This window comes from Callorhinchus milii, unplaced genomic scaffold (assembly GCF_018977255.1).
Source record: "Callorhinchus milii isolate IMCB2004 unplaced genomic scaffold, IMCB_Cmil_1.0 Scaffold11, whole genome shotgun sequence".
Taxonomy (NCBI): domain Eukaryota; kingdom Metazoa; phylum Chordata; class Chondrichthyes; order Chimaeriformes; family Callorhinchidae; genus Callorhinchus; species Callorhinchus milii.
The window spans coordinates 17190008-17210096 of record NW_024704752.1 but is presented as its reverse complement, the minus strand read 5'-3'; positions in this window follow the sequence as shown (position 1 = coordinate 17210096).

The following is a 20089-nucleotide window of genomic DNA, read 5'->3' as shown; positions in this document are numbered from 1 at the left end:
TATTGTACCATAGAGCACCACAGAACCACCTAACATTCTAAGTGGAACTTTTTGGGCACGTTTTATTTCTTTAAAAAAATCTTCGATTTGCATTACCATTTAAACAGAAATGAAACACAGTTCTGATGTTTTGTTATATATAATAATCCTTGCATTTGATATAGCTCCTTATCACGTCTTTAGGACATCTCAAAGCGTTTCACAAGAAAGTAAATTGACTGTATATTTTGTGGGCGAAACGCGGCAGCCAATTGCTCACAGCTGTGTCCCACACACAGTCATAGATTAAATGACCAAATTTTATTTATATATATATATATCACTGAAAGCTAATTTAACAGAAGATTCATGCTTTTCTGTAATGTTGTAGTCTTATTGATTAAATATACTTGTAAATTAAATATCCTTCATGGGTAAACCAAAGTCTGTATAACTAGAAAGACAATCAGTTCAATGCAAATTAGATTGAACTGGCCTATAAAATACAATTTGATCTGAAACATTGCTTCTTTCAAAAATGAAAGGGATCTTAATGGTTTTGCAAACATTTTTTCCATTAGTTCACAAAGACATTGCGTGCAAATTGCATCCACCTGTGTCAGCTGCATGCACAGAATTCTCTAAATCAATAAAAAAGATCCCTATTGTAATTTTACGTTGGGTTTTGGGGGTCACGTGGCTGCAGTCATTCAAGGTTAAATATTTCAAGTTCCACATTCTCCTACTCAGTGCTGTGTTTACGTTCACAGTGATGAACAATTCTGAACATATAATCCTGTCAGTACTTAGCATTGCGAGTGAAGTGAAACCTTGCAGTGAAGACAGAATTTTTTTTTGATGTGAAAACGCACGGCTGTCAAACTAGACCATCATGAGAAGATCCGAATGCTCAAAATGCCAGAAAGATATCTTGGAATCCACTGGGACGTGACCATGCCTGCTGTTACACGTGGATTTCTGAATATGCCACGTATGCCATCTTGCAAAAAAAATCATTTCAAAAGTCATCTCATTGTCTCTGTTTCCCTAAATATTGCAAGCACGAGACTGAACTCTGGTTCAACAACTCAATCGTTTGATGTTACTGCGGATTGGTGTCTGTCTCACAGATTGGTGTTATCAAAGCGCAGAATATGTAAATCAGCCAGCCTTTCAAGTAAATAATAATCCTTGGATTTGATGTAGCGCCTTATCACGTCTTCGAGACGTCTCAAAGCACTTCACAGAATATACTGTAAAGTGAATTGACTGTATATTTTGTGGGCGAAAACGCGGGAGCTAATTGCACACAGCAGACTTGATTTTCCAGTAGTTACAAGTAAAGACTGTGTGAGCAATACAGCTATTTAGATAAACAGTTCTGCCTTATTTAGATGATTTTAACACTACCCTCTGAATTGTGCGTCTCTGCAATGTGGGCACGCTCTGAATTGTTGTATTACCAAGGGGGTGCCATCGTTTGCTGATCGTATGTTCTGGGAGAGTTGGGAGGACTGTTGCTGCCTCGTCCTAAACTGTGCTGTAGTTGTGCTTTAAACTTACTACATAAGCCCAGATCATTAAAATAAAACCTTATTCTGACTTGTTCATGAATCAAAGTCCTGTGGACGGTTTTACAGCACAACTGCGGAGGACAAATTAGGTGTAACAAGGTCATGCTTCCCAGAATGCATCCAAGGAGAAGCAATAGTATCTCCTGGTGGTGAAAATGTGTAATGTTGCTCAATAAATCTTTTCCAGAAGACAGACTAAAATGGAGGTTTTTGTTTGTGAGCAAACGTTTACACAATACATTGTTAAGAATACGATGTACAGTTCTCGGTCACACATTTGATGCTTTAGGCTTGAGAGCAGGGCAGCAAAGTCTCTATGGCAGTTGCCTGTCTGTAGTTTGTAAGAACACAGGAAGACAAAGCTGAGTAAATAATGTAAAATGGTTCATTAACTCAGCTCTCTTGAGGATAGGCACTGAGGAATCTGCATCAGTTGTTCAATATTGGCCTGTCTTCTTGAAACTTATGTAGAGGCAAACATCCTTTTGCTCTTCACTTGTTTATGTTTGAAGTACAGATAGGACAGCCTGAAGTCAGACTTGCACGACTCATAAAAAATATATATTCTCTGCCAGCATTCTAACATGATCTATGACTTGAGCTGAGAAGGGATTGCACCAGTATCCTGTGCAATTGATGAAGTGCCCATGTTACTTTTAAAGGTTTTTGAGATCACAGTCACATCAAAGGAGGTCTCGAAACATATTTGCCACTTGAGGGCATTAGTGCAGACAGTTTTCCACCAGAAAATCATTTGCTGTCAGTTCTTATGTGAACAGAATGAAGACTCTCACTTCTTCTCCTAAACTGTATGTGGTAGCTGCAGAGTTGTGGATTGTCAAACCTTTACTGAAGGGTAAAAGGAGATTTTAATCCACTAAATCAACCATAACATCAACAAGTTACTTTTACATAGCGCTTCTCATGTTGAGATGACAACTTGAAGCACTTCACAACAGCTGACTGGTAGGTAGCCCAAGGTAGGGAAGAGGGGCGAAAGTGTGTGGTCAAAACGATAAGTCTTAAGGTGGGCATTAAAGATGGAGAAGAAGATAATAGCAAAGTGGAGAAGGGAATTCCACTGAATTCATAGTCTAGGTTGACACTTCATTGCAGTACTGGGGAAATGAGACCTTAAATCAAGATCCTGTCTGCCAGTTCAGTTGGATGTTAAAGATCCTATGGCACTATTCAAAAAGACAGGGGGGCTTTTGTCTATACATAAGAATTGCTAGACGAAAGAAGTTCAAGATCCATCCAGTTCACCTTTCACCATCCTGGCAGCGACATGCACATGTCATGTCCCAAACTATATACTGTATGCAAGAATATAAGCCTTGGCCAACAATAGCACAGATAAAAAAATTGTTCGCTCACTTTACGGCTTGACCAGCTGTTTGTGGGAAATTGCTTTTCTTGTTTTGTTCTCTGCTGAGTGCTTTCTATGACGCACTAAGCTATAGAATGTTAAATATGTAAAATGTGTCATGTAGCCACATATTAATTCAGTACTTGCGGTGAATGCTGAGGATTCAGGTACACTGTGCTGTATACAAGGTCAGCCAATGTTTTTATTCGGATACATTTCATGATCTGACATAACGAGAAGTAGTCAGACATGGTATTTTGGTGCTTCAATTGTTGCTACTACAATGTGGTTTACCATTTTATCCGAGTTAGTGTTCTGTTGTGGATTTTCTGCTGTTTTGAGAGATAATGAACAACCCGAAGGTGAAAGTACTTTAAATTGAAATCACGTTCCCTTACAGACACTTGTTCTAAGCAGCAATATCAGTCTATGCACTCTCTTGCTAAACAATGATAAGCCAGGTGCTTAGCGGATGAGTCTAAAAGCTAATTCTATCAACCAATCATCAATTTGCAAGACACAATGCAGAATCTACCCACTGCTGCATTTGGCAGAATTTTACGTTTCAATGATTTGTTTCAGTGTTGTATTTTCCTAAAACTGAAACTACGGCAGATTATACCCGATATTGTGACAAGGATTGTTCCAGATTTAAGGCTACTAGTAAACTGATCCCACGAGGTTATTATGATGAAGAGTGATTGATTGATTTATGGATGTGTTAAGCTGACTTTCTGCTCTTTAAGCCTTGGTTGTTTTACATTACTTTGCACAAAGTGACTGTTGTGTTTGCCTACAAAATACACAGTCACTGTACTTCTCAGTAATTCCTCTGAAGTGCTTTGAGATGTTCTCCTGAAATGAAAGGCGACATACTCAACACAAGGATTATTATTGATGTTTTGCTCATATGAGGGTAAACCTAAATTATTAACATGAATTAAAAACTGAAAATTGCCTGACGGCTTTATATGGATCAGATCAAAAAAGGGCTGAATCCAGGCAACAATAGGTACAGCTACAAGAGCCTCAGAAGGAACGAACTGGGTTCATTATTGTGAGGAATGGCATGAAAATTTATATTCGTTAGGAATTTCTGACAGCTGATTCTATTTAATGAAGCAAACATTATTATTTTACTGAGCATTCCAATGGGAGGATTTTTTGAAAGTCTCTTTGCTCAATTTCATACTTGTTTTGCTCCTGCACAACCTGCTGTTGTGGCATTCAATGGTTTATAATAACTTTGCTCGATTTAAAAAATAGTGTGGATTTGTGTTGCTGCACAATGTCATTTTCTGACATTTTTAACATGAACGACAAAGACAATTGCAAATGGCGTAGTCTGGCAGAAAATCAAAGATCGCACAACTGTATGTGAAGCGTTTTAGTCGTTTCATGACACAAATTCCCAGAGGTTCTGAAATAATTACGCAACTTACTTTTCAATAGGAGGCAGGAAAAGAAAGACTCAGTTGGCCTATTTAATTGGTCTGTTTACTCTGATCTAGTTTACAATTTCACTTTAGCAGTGAATTTCCTTGGTATTAAACAACTTCCTGTAAGGAGTTTGACTTTAATTGGCACATTTAATATGACGCAAGGCATTATTTTCAGTCTCGGTGCTGATTTGGACATTCAGGCATAGCAGTAAAATATACAAAACTGAGTAAAAGTATTCACGTCTTACACTCCAGCATTTTATGCATTAAACCCTTTCATCTTCCCAATGGTATTAATTAAAGTCACAATTTATATTTTATTCAGCAATCGGTTCAATCATCTGGCTACCAGCGAGGCCTAAATTACAATTGCAGTTACCCGTTATGTTTTTTAGTTGCAAGGCTCAATCTGATTCAGTGAAGTATAATAGTAGCCTCATAGATTATGGAGCACAGACTGAACGCACTGTAGTGGGTATCATTTTACAGCAGATTTCATGGTGTTGTTAAGACCCCATAATCATCTTCTAAATCTCTGATCCACTGAGTCTTTTACGCAGTTTAATATATGTCTTTCTGAAAAGTTGGGTCTGTGCAGAAACACACTGGGGTACACATATTCACAGTTATGGAGTTGACACCATGGAAATTGAATTAGAACAAATGTATCTACACACATACCCCCCATCACTTGTATGTCTACAGAGCTTTTGCAACATATTGGAGCCAGGGTGCAATGGATGTATATTTTACATTACCCACCTTTACCCAAAGTGCACAGTGATATATTTCTAACTGTTACCAGCAGTTCATCTGGAAGAATCTCTCTTGTTTGAATGAAAGGTTTTCAAACAGTTTTCCTGAATGGAAAGATCGCACAAATTAAAATTTAACTTGACTTTTTAAATAGCACACCTGACCAATGTTGCATATGTATATATATATATTTACATATATTTCAAAATAAGCAAACGTAAATCAATATTAAATTGACAAGGAGAAATGACTTCCGGATGACTTTTTAGTTCATTGTTTACTAAAGACAACTTGTGAAAGAGAAGAATAATTAGAAAGCCATTCCCTCATCTGATGGATTCTAGAAATGGAAAGATAATTGGAAATGAAATATTTGTAGCTGCTTAAAATTCAGCTTCTGTGAACAGTAGGAATTGGAGTTCATTTAAAGAGGCTTCAGGTTTACATTAATCCTGGAACTAGGAATGATATTTGAAATAGATTTAATCATTCTCCAATGATTTTATCAGATAAATGCAAATGGTTCAGTTTCATGAAATAAGCTGCAAATGTCACCAGTTTATACCATCTGTTTGAATAAAATTGGCATGGCATTGCATTTAATGACATTATGAATGATAAATAAAAAGATGAATAACTAGTTTTCAATTGAAGTGAAGGAAGCCCCAAAGGAAATTGTAAATTTATTAGCTTCATTATTTGCCTATGTGGAAAAGCAGAAACAAATGAGAGTCACCAAGTAGGCGATTAAATGTGCCAAACAATGAACTAATAAGCTCATCTTAATTAGATACGTCTGCGAGGGTGAAATTTAGAGAAATCTAAAACACAGCGGAACCAAAAAAACATACAGAATCGTGCAGAGGAACTTATTAGGCCTGATTAAAGGCAGAATGCAATTACTGGATGTCGTTTCACAGAGATTTGCAGCTCTGATTGAATTAATTGTAACTATTAACAAAATGGCTAACAAGGAGATGTTGGCAAATTAAATAAGGTTGTAGATAAGACTGTATTTACAAGGGGCAGAGGTCTGAAAGGATGAGATAAGAGGATTTTCCCATGTGTAATGTAGCACACATTACTGTGTTATGTATCTGATCCAGATAATTAAGACACCATCAAGTCAAATGCCTTTTTTAAAAAAAAGAAAAGTAGCTTAACGGGAAACTTGAGCCTGAAGAGTCAGCAAGAATGATCAAATTAAAATGAACAATTCATTAACACGGTCAGAAGAATGTTGGGTTCTATGAATCTGTCTCTGTATCTCATGTCTAGCTGGAATAAATGTAGAATTAAATAATTGCTTGATGGGTTATTAAGTTGTTGCAAATGGTGGCAGAAAGTATTTAAAGTGGTGGTAGGAAGTTGCTTTAGAGAATCTATCAGGAAGTGCATTGACGGGACAGGTGATGAGAAGGTGAAATCGTGCCGTCTACTTTTGAGTATACTAAAATTTCACAGCATTGAGGGCCTTCGATTTCGCCAGCACCTGGTTTGAATGGTTCTCTTATAGGGTACTGTTAAGTGGTAACCCAAGGCAAAGGAGTCGATGTGTAGCCTACATCTCCAACGCGCCAACTGTTCATCCTTCTCTGTGTCACAGAAAGATGCGTTACTCTAATTATTCTGAGAACGAATTGTGTGTTCCTTCCAGGAACTGCGTACTGCCGTGCACTATTTTCCTCTAAGGCCATTTGTACTCTAATCCTTTGCGATTTGGATGCCTTATTGGATTTGTAGCAGGTACATGAATGGCTAAATAGCAGGTCACATCCTATACTTCTGGGCAACCTTGGACTACTTTACCTTCTTTACATTCAGCAATTGATGCTACATCCAAGTTCTCCATCATAAAACTGCTGTACACTTAAATCCCAGTTCTCTCACCAACTATAGGTCAGACCTAATGTTAAATGCTAATTTTTCAATCAGCCTTCACAGCTGTGCAATTTTTCATAGATTATTCTATTATGCTCTTTAATAAATTTCAACTATCAGGGATTTGGGAGGTTGTGCTAAGCAATTTGTTAAAATGAATGTAAAATATTTTAACTCTGGTCGACCTACCATCTTCTACATTTTTGCTAACATTAGTCTGACCCCCTAAACTAATTAACCCAACCCCCCCAAATTAAAGAATTGCAAGCCCATTCCTAAAGATATAAAATCTGTGACACATTTTCTGAAATGTAGTCTTTGTTTTGCCCTCACAGCATTCTTGAGAAAAAAATGTTTATGATGTTTACTGTGCAATTTCCAACTGCAGCTTATAAGTCAATAAAGCTGTATTAATTACATTACACTCATTAATCCTTCAGTGCAGACATCATCACACATCAATTAATACTTTCTAATCACTCTTGGGTATCTACTATTCTCCATCTCATTTCCTCAAAGCAGTATAAATAAATGAATAAATATAAAAAATCATTATTGCAAATTTAATCTAGTCATAGTTTTCTGTCAGATGAGTTTGCAGACCTGCATTTACTTTGACCACAAAGGATTATCATTTCCTTCCATGGCGAGTTAACTGATCTCAGTTGGGACGGTAATTGGACATTACAACAGGTTTCAACTTCCTTCCTGTAGTGGGGGGAAATCAGCCCAATTATTATCCATTGGATTGTGTTGGAAGGAGACATGTGTTGAATTTCCATAAAAATATGATCTATGATGGACTATGATTAGATATTAAGCCAACATTTATTGTCTAGGTTCACAAATGAAGAACGGACCCTTGGGTGAGGCATGAGATGAGGTATAAGGAGAGAATATTGGATCAAATGGCGTTCAGTTTTACTCTCATTTGCTGTATTATCTGAAGCCAATGATTGTCTTACATTTTATAAGTTCCTGCCTCCCTTTCTCCAATGTTTTATCTCACGAGGAAACAGCTTCAGAATACAACATTATCTTATTTAAGATCACCATTAACCTGCAATACCTTTCCCGGGCTTCTTAACTGTTTTATTTTCTACATGAATACCTGAATGACATGGAATTGGCCAAATTTTCTGTGAAACTCTAACCACTTGATAAATTTGATATTCACTTTGATGTTTCTTACACATATAATAATAACCCTTGCATTTGATAAAGCGCCTTATTACATCTTGAGACGTCTCAAAGTGCTTCACAGAATATACTGTAAGTGAATTGACTGTATATTTTGTGGGTGAAGGGCGGCGGCCAATTGTGTAGAGCAGTGTCCCACAAACAGTCGTGGATTGAAAATGACCAATTTATTATTTTTTCTTTTTTTGAAGGAACTATTATTCCCAGGAAAGCCTTCTGTCAGTCGACCTGCCAATCCACTAACAACCAGGCTCCTAGTTACTGCCAGGTAAACAGAGGCATGTGGAGTAAGGAAACTTGCCTAACATTTTACCCTGCCGGAAATTGAACCCAGGTCTCTCGCTTGCGAGGCGAGTGCTCTTTTGAGCGGCTATAAGAGTGCAAACCGAGTTGACCTTAATTCCCCTCCCCAATTAACATATCGCCTGCACTGGTGTATGCATAGGGCAATGTTTACCACGCCCAGCACAGCAATAGCCTCAGGGAAACCATGTAATCAGCTTCCGAGCGACTACAGGACATTCAGCCTATTACTCAAATAACCTTCAGCTTTCACTTTTGCAAGATGTTTTAATTTCTAATGGTATCTGCTCAGAATTTTGATTGTGTGCCATCTGTGTTTGCGGAAATGATTTGAATAAAGTGAGTTCTTAAAAATAGAGCAAAACATTCTCCAGAACTGAAAAGAAATTGATTCAGAACTACAGTGATGTAATTAAAATTAACTTACCCTTGACTGATACCTGATTGGGATTTGTACAGCTAACCCTCCCTTAGAATCACATTAGCTTGGCTCCTCAGGGCCTGTTGTCACTGACTATGACAGATAAATTATATATCGTAACATGTGCGTTTAATTTAGAATGATGTCCGACTGGCAGGGATAAAGTTTGTTGCGTATTCGAGAAGAAAATTAACTTGCCACTTTATTTATGCTGCTTAAAGTTCCCCCAAAGTGTTTCATGGTAATATATCACTTGTCATCTACTTTATCAATTTTTTTTACATTGTTTATCTAACTATGTAGCTCTCATCAACAGCAAATTTTATAAAATAACTTAATCTACCTTCCTCGGTATAGTGTAGGAATACTCAAGGTACAGATAAGCCACTTGTTGAAAAGTAGGTATTTATTCCATCAGTTTTGTGCTGGTTTCCAAGATCTGGAGATGAATGGACAGTGTCCTATCCTCTTTTACCACTCAACACAGTACAAATGTTCTACAAACACACTTTTTGTTTTTGTACAATTTCAGTAATACTGAATATACGTGGGCTGTTTAAGGTTCTATATGTTTAGAATGTTTCCTTCGGATGCTCTTATTAATACAGTGAACAACTGCAAAATGTTAGCTTCAGAATATTCCACAATTAAGTTTGGAACCAGATTACACCACAAATAAAATATGCTTAAAAAAACAGTGAAAGGAAATGCTGGAAGTTGCCTAATGGAGAGGATCGGATTGAAAAGTGTTGCAAAATTAATCGCAGAATGTGACCAATTTAGGTCAGTTAAGGATTGTGAGAAATCTCTTAATATATTGATCTGAGTTGTAAAAAACGGCTTTGATTATTGCATAGTAAAATCAGGGATGGCATTAAACAAAATAGAATTGCAATCACAATAACAATTTGAAGCATTACTATTATAATAGCAGCGCAACCAAAATCAGGTATTTGTTTTAATCTTTCCCCAGATGAGATCCAATTCTGCTTGAGTTATGGGCAATCTCCTTGAAGCACCCTTCCCAGCCAAGAGAGGTGAGAACCTGGGCTGTGGTTTCTGACACCAGTGGTGTTCTGTCTCAGCTGGCAGATGATGCATTACTGGAGGCTGGGATGGATTGTCAGGTTTTGCCCCCCTGAGACTGAAAACTGATGAACTTGTCACATACGAGAGCTAATCATGCAATTTAAAATGAATGAAAAAATAAACAACACAAACCGTGCCTCTATATCAACGCACCAAAGCACTTCTGCCACAATTAACTGGAACCTAATCATTTCTCTTGTACGGTAGGTTGCTTAAAATCAGCAACTGAACCTCATTTAACTACATGTTAAGCTGTGAAGGAGAATAATCCATCGAAGAATATGTTACAACATCTGTTTCTAAATCTCTAAAGCCCATCATGGGATGATTTTATACAAAATACCTCTGTGTAGTACCTGAAGTCTGCTACCTACCTGATGACTGACAGTCTGGGCAAATCAGGTTATATACAGGTCATTTCTCAATTCACACTCTGATTGACAGAGTCTCGGTTTCTCCTCGGATTCCATGCTCCACTAGAGAGGCAAAAATTTGTTAAACACAACTTCCTGGCGCCCAGAATGGATCTTGCCCACTCTAAAGCCTCTCTTCAATCAAAGACTGTGTGGGACGCTGCTGTGTGCAATTGGCTGCTACGTTTCGCCCACAAAATATACAGTCAATTCACTTTACAGTATATTCTGTGAAGAGCTTTGAGACACTCAAAGGCGTGATAGGCACAATATCAAATGCAAAGATTATTATTATTATTATTATTATTATTATATGCATTCATTCTGAATAAGCAGGATTCTCCTAACATTCCTGAGCTCAGCTTAGTACTGGACAAACTCCATTAACCAGAGATAAAAAGAATGCAACCTCTGAGGCAACTTGCTCCTCCCCACCAAGCGCAATAACATTAGTAATAACAATGATAATAATAATAATTTTTTTGGGTCACTCAATCCATGACTGTTTGTGGAGCACTGGTGTGCGCAATTGTGTTTCGCCCACAAAATATACAGTCAATTCACTTTACAGTATATCCTGTGAAGTACTTTGAGATGTCTTGAAGACATGATAAGGCACTATATCAAATGCAAGGATTATTATCATTATTAATCTAAATACAAGCCTTTGGGAGTGGCATTTCAAATGCCAATTATACTTAGTACACTTGAACTTTCTGCACATGTCACAGAAGTGCATCATAAATACACATCGTTAAAGTTTATTTGAATTTTTCCTGCGTGCAGGAATCACTGCTATCGAGGCCTGGGCTGGAGCCATTTATGCAGTTGATAATGGTTTCCTTCTATTCAGATATTACATTACTTTTATTTCAGTCTGTTTATCATTATTCAATTTCTGATGGGGGTGAGTGGTTGACTCATATTCCACTGATTCACCAGAAAGTACCAAGACTATTTTGTGATCTTATTCAGAAATTCCTACCAAATGTTTTAAAAAAAACACATGTTGTGTTCAATATGAATGATTTTAAAGAGACTTTTTGGCACATGTAAAATAAATTATGGGATTAAATTTAACTGCAACTATTGAAACACACTTTTATTATACACACTGTACAACATACAGCATAGTTATGGATTGTAACACAGCAAAAAGGATGTTTCAGGTCATATTAAAGTAAAATATATGTAGGCAATTTTTTCACTCAGCCTTTTTTTGTATTAAATTACAACGGATAAGACTAAATAGATTGAATTTTACGACAAGAGAGATCGATTTTACAACCCCTTTCTTTATGGATTTTGAATATTTATATAAAAAAAGACATATTTAAGCAAAGTCCCAGTTGAACCTAAACGATCATTTATGAAAGTTTTTATAAATTACGCATATATTAAGAAAGACATTTCATCATAAAACCGTGGAACTGAGAAATATCTGTGTGATGTGCAAAAGGAACCTAATATCTTCATGACTGAAAATGAAGTGTAAATCAGTTCAAATCTCTAGGAGAAAACTTTGGATGCTACTTCTCTGTTTGTGTGGGGAAAGCAAAATAATAATAATAATCCTTGCATTTATATAGCGCCTTATCACATCATTGATATGCCTCAAAGTGCTTTCACAGAATATATGGTAATGTGGATTGACTGTATATTTTGTAGGCAAAAACACGACAGACAGTTGTAATTGTGCACAGCAGTGTCCCACAAACAGCCGTGGGTTGAGGGACCGAATTATTTTTGAAAAAAAGTCACTTAAGGAAGCACGAGGGTAGAGAGAAAATCAAAGCACAATAGTCTTTCTGTGATGCCACGCAATATTGCAATTTTCTCGCCAGCATTAACAGCGTCAGTGTGAAAACATTTATTTATTTAGAACTCCAACACAGACATCTGGAGCAAAGCAGACCCACACAGAACAAGCACGGAGAGTTAGAAACTCAACTGTGTTCTGTGGAGGCATCATGAGGAGATCATGGAGTTCTGTATAGGGAGTGAAATGTAGCTGACTGGTCGCTCTAACCTGCCGCGGCACATCCACTTGTGCTCAGATAAGGTACAATCACTGAAGTAGTTAGACCTGGGATGCAGAGAAATAGGAAAGAATGAGTATCTCTAAGTATTTCAACACTAACTTAGAATTGGTCACATTCTCTAACCATTGAGCGCAGCTCATCATTGCAAGGGTCCAGTGGTCGAGGGCAATCTGAGCAGCTAGTCACTCCAGGAGTAAGTAACAAGAAAATTCAGAAGCAAGATTACTCTGTTCACCAACAGCTAAGAAATCACTCTCAAGAATATTCAAGAGACAAGAGCAGAAAACATAACATTCTGGTTTGGAGCCAAATGCTCAATCACTTCAGGCACTTCAAATATTTAAATAATAATCGTTTTGATATTTGATACATCAAATAGTGCCTTTGAGATAGCGCCTTGCCACGTTGTCCCCATGTCTCAAAGTGCTTCACAAGATTTACTGTAAAGTATAGTGACTTATATATTTCTAGGTAAAACACAGTATCCGATTTGCACACAACAATGTCTCACAAAGAGCCATGAAGTGAATGAAGTGTATCTGGAGGATTGTTGGCCAGGACTTTGGAAGAAACCCCTTCTCTTTTCAAATAGTGCCACAGGATCTTTAGTGTACAGGCAGACAGGACTTCCGTTGCACATCTCACCTGAAGGATGAAACATTTTATCAACACTTTAACAGAAGAGGAATGTTTCTCAGCGTCTAAATCAAATCCTTTGCAACACTGAGAATGATTTTTTTTCACATTTTAACCTTTCTTGAATTTGAAAGCTGAAAGAAATGCACTTACACTTTAATGCTGTTATGGTCTGATAACTAGACTTGCCTGAAGATTCTTAAGGCGAGTAGGAAGAGGTTTTCCTGTCATTTGTAACTTGATCAATGATGAGAAGCTACAGAGAGTTTTCTGATTTTTTTTCTCACTCAATTTTTTTAAAAAACATTTTGCCGGTGCATCCTGATTAGCAAGCCAGATTTGAGAAACGTTATATTGCACTGATTTGAAAAAAGAAGCACGGTTTGAATTTAATTCTTGCCCACACGTTTAGATTAGCCGACTATTTGAGAACTTCAAGGGCATTTTGATAACAATAATGTTTTTTAATCATCTGGATTTTTTCTTCCATTTTGAAAAACCCTACTCAATCTAGTTTTCCCGTCATTATAATTACTTTTCGAAATGACTCATTCCTGTGAAGGAATAGCTGTAAAGATTAAAAGTACCAACACATAGTGACAAGAGAGTGAATTTTTTTTTAAGGTTGCATGTTTAACCGTAACTGCTTATTCAACATTTCGCATCTTCATTATTGCATAACAAAGTTGTTTTAAAACTGAACTCAAATACAAGGAAATAATTGTAGTAAAAATGCCAACTACCAAATATTAAATCTTAATATTTTGGATTGCAGCAGCAAGCAATATGGCCTTTGTATACCTACATTGGAGGATTTTTAGCATGAACTTAGCACACTGACAAACATTTGAATCCCACTCAAGTAATAGAGATGAAGGTTTTCTTTCAGCAAAACATGCTATGATAGTCATAAGTGAATTAATTTTTGGAAAGTCTCGGTCTGGCCCATCTTGGATGAGTACAGCAACAACAACAACTTGGATTTATATAGCACTTTCATGCTGGAGTGCTATGGAAACTCGCAGAATTTGGGGGAAGCAAATCACGTTGATTTCTTAGCAGCTGTACAGATAGGAAGAGCAGAGTGGGAAGTGAAACCAGTCACTTTGTTGATGCTTTGGACTGAACGTTGGATTCAAGCATTGATAAATGTTAGTTCTCCCAGCTTTAGAGATCTACGAGCTGCTCGGTGAGCAAAATCTGCACTCATTATTAAAACAGAAGGATTTGAAACCATTTCTTGCCCTGCCAATGGCTGTCACTCCACTTCACTAGGGGAAGACCTTCTACCTTGACTGAGAATGAAACTGCCATTCAGGTACTTTGTGCTTGTAGTCATCGGAGATAAAAATGTTCTTTGCTGCTCATACAATATTTCCTTGTGGAACTGGCGATAGTATGAGGAAGATATTGAGTAGGAAGGATGTCTCCTGTGTATTGGCTAGCTCGAGGCATATCAGTGCGACTACAGATATCCTTACTGAGAATTTATAATCACCTCCAGCTATCTCAACAAATCTTAGAACTGTTGACAGAATTGGCACAATTTGAAGTCGTGGTCAAGTGACATCCACCAAAGGCATTGGATGCGATTGCAACATACACAAAACTTTAATAAAAGTCTGAGCTTGATATTATCTTGAAATACTGTTGATTTTGTTGACTGAAAACCAGTCGAAGTCTTCTGGAAGCCAAAACAGCAGGCAGTAAACAGCAAGACATCGAGCCTCAGCCTTTCTCCTTCATTGATTGATAGCAGTGAGCAGAAAATACTCTGGAGGTATGTGATAATGAGTGATTACAAATGCGGTGGGAAAAACAACTCATATACTAGGAGCATCCTTAAAGGGCAACCCATGAGGCTTTCTACATGGGTGAGCAACTAGCTCCTGCAGTTGATGAATAATGCCAACACATTTTTGATTAAAACTCAATACCATGACAAGTTCTTCGGTGCACAATACAGTACCGAGTCACAACACAAATATGTTGGAAGACAAATAAATTAAATGCCTCCCTTGCTTCGAAAAAGTAGAATTCAGGGAATTTAGCCGGAAAATTCCATGGTCAACAGCGAGCCCTTTATCCATAACTCTATTAATAATTATGTAGTTAGCAATAATAATCCACAAATTTGATCTAGTGCTATTCACATTGGGAGAAGGTCTCAATGGGCTTCACAAGGTTTACTGTGAAATATAGTTATTGTAAATTTTATAGGCAAATGCAACAGCCAATAATGCACACAGCAATGTCCCCTGCACAGCCAGGAAGTGAATGACCAATGTTTTATTTGGATGATCGGAAAACCATTTCTGGTTATTCAACAGCATTCAGACCTGTGATAGCTGTTAAGACTATAATGAAAATAATTCTGTACATATTACTAAGGCTTTCTCTTGGCTTTCCAAAAAATGAGAAGTAACAAAGGCAATCCTGTGGTGTCCTGTAGCTCAGTGGTTAGAGCACTCGCTTTGCAAGTGAGAGACCTGAGTTCAATCCCCGGGGGGTCAGGGCGAAACCTTGGGCAAGTTTCCTTACTCTTACTTCTTCCTTCTTCCTGGGACGTCCTCCTGATGTGAAAGGCGCTCTAAAATGAAATCTTGTTGTTGTTGTTGTTACTCTGCACATCTGATGAGAATCCCTCAAGAGAGAAAAAAAATAAATTGGTCACTTCAATCCATGACTGTTTGTGGGACACTGCTGTGCACAATTGGCTGCCTCGTTTGCCAACAAATGTACAGTCAATTCACTTTACAGTTATTCTGTGAAGCGCTTTGAGACATCTAGAAGGCGTGAAAATTCTATATCAAATGCAAGGATTATTATTATTATTATATATTAATAAATGCCTTTCTTGTATCTGCAAAGCACACATGGTTTTACAAAATATGTTGGATAAAATGGAAAGCGCTGCTTTGAATGCCTGTTGTGTTGATGTGGTCTATCAATTACACATCATAGATATTCCCTTGGACACACAAAAACTATTCAGTTTTAGTCCCTGTGCCCAAGATGTCTGAGTCCCACTTATTAAAACTGTCCTGAAACCAATTTGTATCTGATCACTGAGAAGTGAAACGCTGCGGCAGCTCAGAGCCTATCCTCCTGCTCGACATACATCTGCACTCCACTGATGTAAACCTCTTCACGGAGAGCAATCAACTCAGGACCTGATTTTGTGGCACTTCTTCAAACAATTTATGGCCATATGGTGAATCCTCCTGTCCCATAAACAATTTTCTTACGCTAATAAAGGTTAACAAATTGTGTCGGATTCCGCTGGTAAAGCGTTGCTGCCAAGGGATGAAAGATCATCTCTAAAACAGACAGCAGATCTCTACTATCCCCATGGGAATCATTGCAGATCATTCCTAATTTCTTATTCTGATAACGCTTGTTACAATTCAGAAGCACAACTAAACTCTTTAAACTTATACTACAGATGCGAGGCTTATAATCTGCAAATATTTATTTATCGGTCTTAGGTTCTCCTATTATTACAGAACTCAAACAAAGAGATGAATCACTGGGATGATTTCCTACCCCCCCCCCCAACCCCCTCCAGTTTTTTAATCTTACCCCACACACAGTCTTGCAAGAGAAAGAGAGATGAACGATCAGTCAATCGGATAACAAAAGGACGGTAGCATTAACAACTAATGAGATGAATAAGCAGTTTGATTCTCGTATTCCATAAGCTTTGAATTGTATTCAGATCACACACTCCCCACATTACTGAGAACGGAGCAGTCTTTGCAAGGTATGGGTCCTATATTCTGTCTGTTAAATAATAGAACAACTACCCACATTCTGAATTGTATACACTGACATTCGCAATAGCTCTTTATAACCTGCTCATCTAAAGAATAAGAAGTCGTTGATATGTCTGTTTACAAATAAACATGTTGTATCTCAGAAATCAACTAAAGGTCTTTGAGAAAGTAACCCATGTGGGCTTCCGGGTGATAGTTCAAGTGCTAATCGTATCTAATTTAGAAAGCGTTTAGTAAAGTTACGTATGATACTTCTCACAAAGCTTTGATAGAGGTTTGCGAGCAGAATTGCAAACTGCCCTCCCAATAGAAAACAATCCCAAATGTGTGACAAGCAAACAGATTTTAAAATAGTTTTACACTATTTAACAGCTGAGTATCTTTACACCATGAGTTGCACTGAGAAAAGGCACAAAATTCACAACGCCAGCTGTATAAGCAAACAAATTGACAGTAACCGCATGCCACTGTTCATCAGAGGTGAAAAACAAACTAATGGGACTCATAGGCATGAATAAAGCCCTTATCACACCCTTTATAAAAGCAGAAGCTTGTGATAGTCATGAAGCCACACTCATAGAAGCTCAATGACTTGAAATTCTTTCCTTTGTTGAACAAAACAAGAAGTCACATCACAACTCAGACAACACAAAGGTATAACACTTGAATGTGGTGCAGACTGTCAGCACACAGGTATATCAATCAGAAACGAGGACACACAAAAGTCACTTCTGGGCTATTCTAAGTGTGTCAGGCAGGATCAAGCGAGATATCAGGCCAACCTCAGCAATAGCATATTGGACTGGAAAATATTTTTCGCTGAATCCACTGGTAGTCATCGAAGATGAGCAACAAAGCTGTATAAACACAATTAAATTCAAATTTATGATACACTAATAGTCACTTTAGCTGCATTGGTACATGTGATTCTCCTAATAATATAATTGAAGAATTTCTGAATACATCTTTTAATAAGATTCTACATTTCACTACACGTAACTATCTGCAGTATGTAATTGAAGTATTTGTGCCTCCTGGTATTTGTGTCAGCAGCGAAATACAAAACAAATCGTATTTAGAAATGCAGAAAAGGCAATTGCACAATTGCAGAGTTATTGGGCAAATCTTGTCATTGTGATTCCTGGCTGTTTATAACTTTAACAAGGCAGGTCCACGACAGCATTGCGTGGATAACTGAGAGCGAGCGAGCGAGCGAAAGGAAACACACTTACAACATAAACAGCAAAATACAATAAAGAAACGCAAACAGAAATATTAAAAAAGACAGTATTACTGATTGATTGTTTTTCAAAGACATAACCGAGTATAATGGGTTTTGAATTATTGAAACTGAATGGGAGCTTGCCTCGAACTGCTGATGTGAAACATGAACAAAGCAGAAAGCAGCTTTAGCACACAGTAGAAATGCGCCAGCTGTAGTAAAAGACGTCAAGGTATGGTTAACATGATTGAATGTCTCACTGGCACAACTGTTAAAATGCTCGCTGAATGTTAATGCATTCCAGAGTAGAAGGTCTAATCTGAACCTACAACAGTGAATGAATGTGATGTTAACGGGATCCGCTTTTCATCTGTCGAACTACGATTGCCAGAGAAAATATTTCGAAGCATAAACAGCGTTAATTATCTTGGGTGCTTATCTGTCAAACCCAAACCCTATATTAAACTGTCATCCTTGAAACCGAAGCACAACTTAAGACTGAAAGAGGTGACAGGAATGGGAGAGCTAAACTAAATGATAGTGATCATACCTGGCTCCCTTGCAACCGAGATACAAAAAGAAAGCTGTAATTTTGTTTCTGTAACTCAACAGAAGATAGATAACAAGGTTGCCAAAATTAAACGGGCTACATTTATACATTTGTCACAAAAATGGCGTCATTATATAATAATAATCTTTGCATTTGATATATCTTTTTCACATCTTCAAGACGTCTCAAAGCGCTTCACAGAATAGACTGTAAAGTGAATTGACTACGTATTTGTGGACGAAACACGGCAGCCAATTGCACACAAGTAGTGTCCCACAAACAGCAGTGGATTGAGTGACCGAATTATTATTGTGTTTTAAAAATTAAAAATTATAAAACGAGGATTGTTGTAACATTTGTAAATGGATGGTATGTAGTCTGTTGATTCCATGCATCTGCAGTTTGCACAAAATAATAGTTTTCTGTGCTATGATGGCACAGGGTGCTAGTGCTTGATATACCTTCAACAAGGTGATAGATATGGTTCAGATCCACAGTTTCTGTGCAAGCAGGAAGTAGTCAGCAAGGAGAGGCTGATATGCTGGGTTGCTCTCACATCCCACCTATTCACGAGCTCGAGCACAGCATTGGGAAAACTTTTGGCACAAGCTCGTTCTCACTATTCCTTCCTTTCGGATGGCAGATGATACACAGAGCCGGAGTGCATGAAGAAAATCAAGTGCATTGAATAGGAAATATTAAAATGATTGCTGGATTTGAACATGGGCAGGAGATGCCACACAACCATTAAAATACTGCATTGGGAAGCGTGGCTCTTGCCAACCTGCGCCTAACACTCTCTGGGATTAGGTGAGCAGAGTGCGTCCATCCAAGGAGAGAATGCGCATTCCATTTTCACACAGGGAGTTTCCACATGTAGACGGTATACATATACGAAGCTTTCATAGCATTTGGATACTCAAGGCATAAGCATGTTGATGGGTTTCCGCATGTGTCAGATACCTGGCCAATTCAAAATAGTTCTTCTTCGTTACCACCAGCTCATTACTATAAGTCATTAAGTAGTTCCATTGCATTTGCTGTCACTCAAACACACACATAAATAACACAGTCAGTGTTGTGATCCTGGACCGGAGACGTGAAAAGAACAGACTCTCACTGTCTTAAATGGTTTGAACGAGGCATTAAGCCAATGTCTTGTCTGTTCTTCAGTTGTGTGTTAAAGAACTCGCATCACAATTTCAAATGAGGTGTCTTGGCCAATCCTCCCTCACCTAAATTCAGCAAAGTAGCAGATTAATTGGACATTCATCTCATTGTTGGCTTGAGTATCAGCTTACATTACAGTGGTCAATGTGCCACTGAGAATTAATGTAGCTCTTTTATCCTAGTTTGTAAGTTACAGACATCAGTTGTAATGTTCTGTATATTCATTCGTGATTTATTAAATGTAAATATAAATATAAATGTAATAT